Source organism: Falco biarmicus, chromosome 3 (genome assembly GCF_023638135.1).
Source record: "Falco biarmicus isolate bFalBia1 chromosome 3, bFalBia1.pri, whole genome shotgun sequence".
Taxonomy (NCBI): Eukaryota; Metazoa; Chordata; class Aves; order Falconiformes; family Falconidae; genus Falco; species Falco biarmicus.
Window position 1 is genome coordinate 96,398,965 of NC_079290.1, and position 10,721 is coordinate 96,409,685.

The 10,721-nt window shown below is 43.8% G+C and overlaps 1 long non-coding RNA gene across 1 annotated transcript; it reads left to right on the forward strand.

Moving 5' to 3' along the window:
• Positions 1–1,380: 1,380 nt before the first annotated feature.
• Positions 1,381–7,343, forward strand: LOC130145580 (uncharacterized). The gene is made up of 3 exons (XR_008820612.1): positions 1,381–1,570; positions 2,225–2,330; positions 6,793–7,343. It is a non-coding gene; the product is annotated as an uncharacterized LOC130145580 (long non-coding RNA).
• Positions 7,344–10,721: the final 3,378 nt, after the last annotated feature.

Consider the following 10,721-nt stretch of genomic DNA (forward strand, 5'->3'; position numbering starts at 1 on the left):
CCATTGCTTATGTTGTGCCTTCTTGATGCAGCCCGGTAGTTGGAGAGGCGCTTGACTCGTTCCTTTTAGTACCCTTCCAGCTGTGTTCAGCTCGAAAGGACCCGGTGGTGGTGCACGCCCCCGTGGTTTCACCTGCCATGAGAGAGAGAGAGAGAGAGAGAGAGAGAGAGAGAGAGAGGGTTCGCCTTTCAGGCTTCTTGGAGCAAAACCTTCCGTTTTGAAACATCCGGCGATGGCAAAGCGGGGAGGGAGTCCGTCAGCTTTATGTAGAGTGAGCATCCATCCACCTCGTGTTTTTAACACTTCCTAACTAACGTTTGAAGACTTCCCTGAGGGAAAATAGCAAAAGGGTCAAGATGACATATTTTTTTATTTGTAATCTTGAACTATGAAACCACTTTTTATTGACATTAAAATGTTGTTACGCAAGAAAGGAATAATTCTTTTGTGTGTTCTTAATTGCAAAATCCGCCATACAGTTAGTGAAAATGCCACTGCTGTAACGAGGATTTGGCATTACCGATTACCATCAACTTCTTATGAGACTGCATTTCAGGTGATCGCTTACAAGTAGATAAAGCCACGTTCTCCCCAAATACGGCTTTGTCTTACTCGTGCAGGGGAAAAAAGGGGGGCTAGAGGTCTTACACATATAATTTAATCTGCCCTTATACCAAAAAACTCATCATGATGGGCATATGAGATATGGGTGGATCCCAAAACAATGAAATTGAATAAAATTCTGTTTGCACATAGTGAAAACAATGTAAAGTTATTTTTTTAAAGTGTTCAACTACTGCAGGAGACAAGTCTCATGTTACAGGGCTACACAGACCTTAAAGTTTCAAGTTGACCTGGAATTCATGCTCTAATTTTAAAGTAGAGTTGCTTTTCTGCTGTGTCCTTGTATGACATCCTTACAGAAGTTTATAAAACCATTTTAACAACCAAATTCCAGTAGAAAACTGGAAGGTGTAAATTCAAAGCATGATGACCTTTATGGAATTAACAAGGATGAGGGCATATAAAACAACTGGAAGAAAAGGGTGGGAAGCAAATCTTGAAAAAGAATCAGGAGTAAACCTGAATGTGAGCTGGGCTGCTTTGTTCACAGATTAGCTCCTGTACCCAGCTCAAAGAAGTAATTCATACCTTGTACTGCTCGTATTCAAGAGCAACACTACCCTAGATCCATTTTTAACTTTGCATTGGCTTTTGTACTATACTCACATTGTACTCATTGCATTATTCCATTACGGTATGTTGTAAAACTGTAGGCGATGTTGAGTGAGCTTTATTAACTTTCAGAAAGAGCACTTCAGTACCAGAAAATCATTTATATTACTGTGATTATCAGCCAATTGTACTGATCCAGCAATTAGAAACGCACTTACTAGAAAGAGGAAATTACTCTTGTCTCAGACGTGAATGTTGGTATAATTCCTTACTGTGCAGAGCCTCACTGAGGGCCCGAGCACCGAGCACCTGAACCACGAAGCACTCTCAACTCGCATTGAACTTAATGAGAGTTAAGAGTACTCGGCACCCCACAGCGTCAGACTTCAAATTTGTGAGTGTCTTATGTGCAACCACTGTGTAAAACGTCACTGTGCATTTGTGTGTTCTTTTTATAAACATGTAGTGATGTCAGTGTCTTATATCATTATCATTTATACCAAACGTGAAATCACCTGAACCAGCCAATGTTAAAAAATGAAACATTGCTGCATTACATGTGCTTTGAGAGCCTGCAAGTTTTGCGAGTAGGATCAGGTGAAGGTTTGTAGTTAATGAACTCAAGAAACTTTGCATCGGTTTTAGCTTCTTTAAAACGGACACTTACACTTGCCAGTAAAACTAGAACTGTGCTAGTTGATTTGAACATATTTGTCTACAGCATGATAGAAAAATGATGACTGGATCAAATAGGTTTACAGCAAAGCAAAACTATATCCAAAATTTTGAATGCCATCACAAGTTACTACTGGTTCTCGGAGTTTTATAAGGAAGCAGTAGGTAAGAGATTGCTGTTCCACATGCCCCAAAGTCCTGATTTTACTTACCATTTAGAAACTCCAGAGACTTACTGTGTCTTAAATATTTGCTTGACTAGTAATTTGTGATGTGCTTATATTCGAAGGATTAATTCCAGGGAGTTGCTAATTCAACAGAAAATTCAACCTCGTGAATCAGGCGATCTACATGTGTCTCTTTTCTGTTCTAGGTGTTTTGAAGACATCAAGGCCATGAGATGGAAGTGGTATCTTGAAGAGTAAGAATGACAAGACAACAGATGTGTCATAAAGAGGAATGTTAAGATGTGTCACTTGGTAAGTTAATCGCAGGACAATAGAGAGAAAGGACCAAGAGAATGAGTACTGACCGATGGTGAGCAATCATCACATTTAGCCAGGCAAAGCAGATGATCCGTATTTGAAGCAGGATCTCTAATAACAGAGAAAAAGACTAGTGGGTAGTTGCAGATATATCCAACCTTGTTCAAATGGAGTTGGGAGGAAATCACAATTTTCTACAAGAGAGATGTTTATGTCCTGAACTGTTTCCCTTCCCTCTAGCATGTTTCCACATGGATATTCCTTGAGCTGCCTGTACAGCTTTTGCAACAGGAATAAAACCAAACTAGGAGTGTGACCAGACCTCAAAGAAGGTTAAACTCCATACCTCTCCCGTTGGTGTCTAGCAGTCCGTTTCAATCATGCATGTAACCAACATCTATGCTATATGTTGGCATATGTGTGTGTCCTGCATCAGCTCAAGCCTGTGACCACTGTGTTCGTGATCATGTTTTCATTCTGAAATAATTTCTTTTATTTTAAAATGTGTTGTATCTATTCTCTTGTCCAGAGTCATAAGTGAGGGGGAAGTTGTACTCCCCTTGCCACAAGGATCCTTCCGTTCAAGCCAGTAGCAAACATCTCTGAGATGTGCCAGTGCAAGATTAGTCCGCTCTTCAGATGGTGTAAATTATCGCAGCTGAATTGGAGTAAATAGCACCAAGGCTGTTTACTCAGGGATCAGTTTTTAACGACTCTGTAAGACACTCTCTGGCACATTCAGCACAGCTGTTTAAACATTAAAAGGCCAGAGCAAGTGTTGCTCCTTGGTGCACTCAGGCACAGTCTGGCATCTTCACACAACCTGTTCTCATCAAGAGGGTGCAAGCAGGTGCTAGCTAAAGGCTGGGTGCAAATACAGCTAGAGTAAGGACGTGGCACAGCCCACGGCTGTGAGACCCGTGCAGATGCTTCCCTGTTCTCTGCCAAAGGCCCTGAGTACAAAGAGAGTTGACCAGTAGCCCGTAGCTCTTCTCTTTCGACTTGGACCTCAGTTGATTTCTCAGTGCAATACGCGATGTCTGCTGGTGATGTGGGTATCTCATTTTGAGGGCTGCTGTCTGTATAACAGTACTGGTTTTGGAATGTGGGCTCTATTAATTCCCTGTCTGGGCTTTAATAAGCTACAGCGTGACCCACCTGTCGCTTCCTAGGAGAAGACCTAAACCAGAAACAACCACTTGCGCAGCAGCTGGCCTCAGATCTCTTGATCTGTAGCATTACATCCCCGGACCCAACTCCCACCTTCTGGGCCACAGCTGCAATAAAGCAAATTTCCTAGGTGCAGGGATGCCCAGCCCTGCGTCAATGACTGCTGCTGTTCATACTTCTGCTCCTTTCACCTCTCAGGTAACTTGCTGTAGCTTCAGGTTGCCATAAATCACACGCTGAGGCTAGAGCAGCCCACAGTTGGTCCCCACCAGCCGGTCCCCTGCCAGGGAGGCTGACAGAACTGTTTTGCATACAAGCAAATTCAAATGCACATCGCGTTGTGTTTCATCTCAGACAATCTACTTCGGCTGAACGCAGTCTGGCCCACAACAAAAGCAAAGCTATACCATAGAACAAAGACACAGCATGCTTTACGCTTAGTTAAACATTCTCTATGGGTTCTTTATGAAGAGATTTATCTCGCCTTGAGTTTACTGACAGAGATGTTAAACAGAATATGAAATTAATTTGTCACTATACAGCTTATTCCAGAAGTCCTCATTTTTTGCAAGGTAATCCTCACTAAGGTTTTATAAACACTTTAGTTTAAACCTGTAAACTGCCTTTCAAGCATGTGTTTAACATGTGGATAGTTTTGTCAAAACGAAATAAAAATTGCTCAGTTTTTGCACGAGTGACTTGCCAAAAGCCAGGGAAACCAAACAATCTACAAGTAAGAGTGCTTGCTCAAGATAGCCTTCAGCTCATTTATCGGACAGGCCACTGCTGCTGTTGCTTTTGAAAGATCTTCTGAGACCAGTTACATCTCATAGCAGGGAATCCTTACCTTCCTTTCGTGGCTTATAATACAAACAATAGGTGTCATCCATCTCGGGTGACTGTTGTGGTCAGCCTCTAGTTGTGAAAGTTAAATTATTAATGTCTTTAAAAAAGTAAGTAAAATTGTTTTTCCATGTCTTAAGGAATTTTCCTTTGCTTGTAAGGGGTCTTAGACCTACAGACGGCCATTTTTAGCAATACATAAAATATCAGAGATTTACACCACACAGAACCCATTTATGACTTATATCTTTGAGGATGACATCACTGTCTTGGGTCTAGACACTGGATTGCTAACTCTATTGCTGTCTTAGGATAAGAACAAGCTACTTTAAAATACTTTAGATTGATTATTAGGTAATTTTATGTGGAATATCCATGGGTGGATGAGCAAACAGCAACAAGGATGTAACAGGATGTAATTAATTGATGTTTGTGTTTTGTTCCAGAAACACCGAATCAAGAAAAAAAAAAAAAAAACCCAAACAAAAACCAAACACCCCCCACCCCCCCAAGACCAAAATCCTTATAGTAAAGGTGTCGCAGGTGTTGTTTGACCCTCCACTTCTCTCTAGACTGGTCAGACTACTGAAAATATTAGGAGGTGGCTGGCTGGTGATTTTCAGATATTCTGTGTGAGATCTAAGGAAACCATGCTGGCTGAAAGATGGCAAAGCTTTACATTCCTACGGTTCAGTCATGGAAACAAAACTTTTCCTAAGATGAGTCAATTAGCTAAGGCATGCTTAGTTTTCTTTGGTAATAGCAGGCTTGTTTTCCCCAATAAGGTCAAATGTTAAGACTTGTTTGGTTTTGTGGCTGTACTCTAGCGTATTTGAAATCCATTACCATGCATGAGGCATTTGTGCTGGAAACAGGCCAACTGAAGGCTGTTTGTAAAGTCAAATACCCTTAGCATTTCCTCTTCTTGTTGCGTTAACGTGGTTACAACATCCCTTTGGGCTTCAGAAGTTCCGTTTGCAGGCAATTCAGGTCTAAGGTGCTCTGGTCTTGCTACCTAAATACTTCTACAGTTGGATTCCTCCTTCAGAGAAACAAAATATTTGCCATAGGTGATATTATTTGCAGCTTTCTAAGGAAAACATTGAGCGTTAAAGAATCTTTCCCCACCCCCTCATCTCACTGCTCTGGATGCAGCCATGGGAGCGAGTTCACCTTGCACGGGGCTTGTCCCCATCACAGCAGCAGCAGCAGCCCCGCTGTTGTAAGGGGCTTTCCCCGGGAAGCCTGTGCAAGGCAGGAGTGATGGTTGGACATGCACATGCAGTGAGGGACCAGCACAGAGGGAGCATCACCACCACCATCCACCCACATCCCAGGAGCACAGGGCCACGGCACACTGGTAGGGACTTCGCTCAGCGCCGGGTGTCGTGCAGGTGCAGATTTTGAAAAAGGAGCTGGGCACCATCCGCAGGACCTACCCAGACCTGGAGTGGCTAAGTGGAAAGCCACTGTCTTGAGACTTCCCCCTTTCCATCCCTTATGACCAAGGCATATCAAGTCAAAACGCAGGTTAAAAGCCACCTTTTGACAGAAGCTTTTGACAAATCGGAAGGAATTTTGACATGAAGCCAAACTAATTGCTACAGCTGTATTCCTGCTAACACTGCCCAGCCTGAGCTGCCGCCCTTCTGGCATCCAGCTCTCCTCCACAGCATCTAGGAACAACTTTGCCTCCGTGAGGCTCCCCATGCCTCAGGCCCCCTGCGTGCAGGGAGATCAGATCCCTGATCCGGCGCGATCACAAGGGCTACATTCTGAAAACGTGAGCGTGAGGAAAAGGAGGTGGTGATGTCCACTGACATGCTTGGCCAGCGGCACTGCAGCAGTGGCACCGTCTGCCACTCTGCCCGAGGGCTGCAAGGACCACGCAGTCACTGCCCTCTCGCTGCACCAGCTCTCATCGGCCGGGCACTACGCAGCAAGGGTGGCGATGCCCCTCAGCTCCCCTGGTAAGCGGGCACCATCATTAGTTACACCTCTTTCCCGGGAGGCTGCTCCAAGCTCCCGTGCGGTAGCCTAGGCCAGCTGCAGGCAGGAAAGAGGCCACGCTACAAGGCAGAAGGAGAAACCAGGCTGCAAGACGGAGCGAGCCAGGGAGAGCACCGCGCTGTAAGCAGGCGGCTGGCTTGGTGGGGCACAGGAAGGCAGCGTCCTGTACTTCAGCCCTGTTACCCAGCATTAGGTGTGTCCCTGGTTTGCAAAAACAGTCTGGGTGCCAGATCAGAAGGCAATGTCGAAACAGTGACGCTTTGCAAAACAGAGGTCATGTTTTCAGCCGGACACCAGGCAAGTTTTGCTCCACCAACAAATCAAGTGGGTGGTTCAGAAACCATTTTTGACACTTAGAGGTTTAAATTGTGTTTCTCTCTTTCTTTGTTTATTCCCATACCTATAATCATCTGTGACTCTCTCTTATTTACAGTGTTTCAGAGCAAGAGCTCACACACCTAATGCTGATTAATTCTGCTGGACTGGGTAACTGGCTCCCCTGTGCATATCCTGTTTTCCCGTGAATCATCGTTCCTCCTTGAGACATCCTCCGACGCAGATCAAAGATCCAGAATGTATTAGATATGAAGATATCAGACAGCTCAAACAGATTAGAAAAGACACACAAAGAATTGTATCCCTCTCGTCCTGCTGAAAATTGGCATGGTGAACACAACCCTAAGCACTTGTTATAAAAGAAACAGTAGAAAGACAAAAAAAAAAAAAAAAAAAGAAGAAAAAAAGGAGGCACGCTGGAAATTTAGTTTATCCAGGGTCTTCTATAAATTACTCTTTCCAAGTATTTGCACTTTTGTACTTACTTCTCCCTGGCAGCTGGAAACTCTTCAGGCTAGATCCTCTTCTGATGGAAAATGACATCCGTGAGCTTCAGCAAGAGCTGCGCTAATTGCATCAGCAGAGGACTCGGTGCTATCCATTGAAGTATTGAGCCTTGCCTACAAACACACAAATTAAATGAACATGAAAACATGTGGTCTGCTTTTTTTCCAGTTTGTGCAGTCTGTTGTGTTCTTGATGGTTTTATTCAGTTTTCCATTTAGCTGTACAAGCAACTGAAAAGATTCTGTACCAGCGAAATGCCAAAACCCAAGGTCATGAGGTCAGACTAGATTATCTTAATAGTCTCTTCTCCCCTTGCAATCTTTGAACACAGGTTTTATCTGATAAAGCAGTTAAAGACTTTATTTCAGCAGCGTTTGATCTTGAAGTTTGCACAAATAATTAGTCTTTTAAGATTCTGATTTTTTTTTTAATAGATTTTTAATCTCTCCTTCTAATGGATGCCTTTTAATCCTCACATTTAAAAATAACAGCTATGTTTGATCTAAGACAACGGACAATGTGTTTGGATAGGTGGAGAGACCATTTTTGTGGGAGTGTTTGAACAATATATTGTGGTTTTCCATTAAGTTGTTCCTCCAGTCAGTGGGAATAGCTGAATGAAGGACCAAAGGACTGTCCTTTTTCTGTCATTAAGCTCATATGAAAGGAAGATAAAATATGCTATCCTTATATCTGAGAGTTGTCTGTACAGGGCTTTTAGTCCTAAACTTCTAACTCTTCTATTAGTCTTCTGCACTTGGAGGGGAAAAGAAACACTTTTAACCTTACACACTGTGCACACTCACTTGAAGGCAATGGAGGAAGGAATACCCAGCAGGAATATTCTCTGCAAGTACCTGGTAAAATCTTTAGATCTGCATATTCTTAATCAGTGAAGTTTTGGCAGAATTAAGGGTGGGTTTTCATCCAGACTATAGTTTGTCCGAGTCCCTGTGGGGTTCAGCTGTTTGTGTTTTCTTTGAGGAAAAACCTGATGCTGAGTTGTTCTCCGCCTCACCCCCCCCCAAAAAAAAAAAAAAAAAAACCAACAGTGTGGGAGTATCAGCACGTGGTGTGGTTGTGAGAGACTTGAAATGAGCCCAAAGCTTGCTCTTTGCCACAGCTTTCCCAGCCGGGAAAGGGCCACTGCAGCCGTCCAAGGGAGGTGGGACTGGTTTTGGAGGAACAAGGGCTGAATACCATGAAAAAGATTCCCCTTCTGCACAGAGACAGAAACCTTGTTGTCCAGCCCTGAGGACAAACGGATAATCTTTTTGTTTTTCATAATCTGTGGGTTTTCTGTTGTTTTCATGACCTTCCCCCTTTAATTGGATGCATGTATGCAATACACACGTAATTAGCAATGCACTGGAAATAACGACTGATAACATCATTTTTCAACCTTTGAGAGAAAAAGGAGGGTGAATTGTTGGTCTGTCCAATCTGGAAAGCAGTCTGTAGGTGCCAGGCAGGCATGCCAGGGCATATGCTTGAAACTTCGCCGGGCACGTAGGCCATCATCCCTGGTGCTTCGCCTCCCCGGATCCCTCCCCGTCAGTTCATCCAGGGAAGTGGTGAGGGAGCCGGGGACTGCTGGCTTTTTAACCAGGTGCTAGCCACTGCCTCCATAGAGTTCACACTCCTCCTTCATCCCGTTAGGGACCATTCCTTGAGCACGTTTCGTGTGTTGTGTGCTGCAATAACACAGTTTGGTCAGCCCCGTGTCGAAGGACTGACCAGGCAGTAAAGCTGGTGCCAAGGGGGGGATGAAGCTCCAGCCAGGTTTGCGCATGTCCCGCTAGGAATTCTTATGAGTTTCTGGCACCAGCATAAAAAAGGAGAGCTGCCTGAGAAGCAGATGGACTTTGATGCTTTGGAGGGTGAGGGAGGATACTTTTAAAATAATTGTCTGGGCAAGAAAATGAAGACGAAGCCTGGCCTCCGTGTCACCAGCAGTCTCGTACTGCCCTCAGGAGTGCCAGGATTTTTAAGGCTGGAGCGTGGAGAGCATCTTACAGCAGACTGTGGGTGTTTCTGACACAATGGGGATTGCTGTTAATAACACCGGAAAGTGATTATTTATTTATTTTTTTTAACCTGGCATTGCTCCTTCAAGCAAATTAAAGTCTGATATATTTGCATTTCTACATGTCATTAACCCAGACACCTACTGCAGGGCCTAAAGCTTGTGTCTGCTGGCAAGACTAAATCCTACTAATGTGCTTTTCCTAACGCACTGAGGAAATCTGGAGTCTCTCTTTTTGAAGCTGACTTGCTATTTTGACTAATTGTTTCTGGTAACAGTTAATAGCATTTTGCAAATGCACTTCATCTGCTGACAGCAGACTGATGTAAGGAAGGGACACAGTTCACATTTCCAAAGGGAACATCGGGAAACCCATTACCAGCTCCATTAATCTGTTAATAATAAAATTAAAGTACAAATAAAATGTGACAAATTGGGTTCTGTTGTGAAAGTCACTTTAACAGGAGGCTCTGAATAAAGGTCAAAACAGACTCTGATTTCTGCTGTGTTTTAATAGTAGAATCAGAGGAGAGCGTTGTAGAAACACTGTAATTAATCTGGCAATACTCTAATTGTCCACAAACTATACAGAAAGAGATTGACAAGTGATTTTTTTTTTCTTTTTTCTTTGAGAACTTTTACAAAACCTGGAACATAAAGCTTTGTCACACAACATTTAAGTGCTAATCCAGTTTCACGGGAAGCTTTCAGCAACGCAGGTACAGTAGACAGGCTTACTTTGCCTGCCTGCATGCTGGCGGCTGCTACCTCGGCCGAAACTCTTAAGTCAAGCACAGGGGCAAACGAGAGGAGACAAGCCCTGCAGGCACAGATCTTCTAGCAGTCACAGAAATGAGCCTGACATTGGAAATATTTCATCAATGAGTCAGTAAGCTGGATCAGACATCCTTTTTCTGGCAAGGACGGGGTTAGCTTGCCAGCAGCCCATTTCATTTTAAATGTTAAAATGAAACCTGTATAAAATCAGCTTAGTGTCCAGCCCTTCTTTTAGAGCTATCCCCCAAACCTGCGTCTCTACCGTCAGCCTTCCTCACCACATCCTCGGTTAGCAAGATCTCTTGGTCTAGGCTCTACTCTTAAACAATCCTCCTGCTGGGATCTTCAGCTAATAGCGCAGAAACAAAACTGCTAAGAATGAGACCAATTCCACCCTCTCCAAGGCATGGTGTTAATAGGTTCTGTAGAAAAATGTCCAATTTATCTAAGTTCCTGCTTATTACAGTTGAGCAATCGCCCCAAAAGCAATCAGTTGCAGAGCATTCGGGGACGCAGCTGCCCCAAACGGAGGGCTTCCTGCAGCCTGCCAGGGCAGCGTCTGCTGGGAGCACCTGAACCAAAGGCACACTTATGAAAGAACCCATCCAGGCAAACAAATAGAGAAACGTGTTTATGTGAAGTATTTGAAGAGAATGGCTCATTAAGTCGGGCAGGATCACTCCGTGGAGAACCGATCACTATTTTAAAAATCAGCA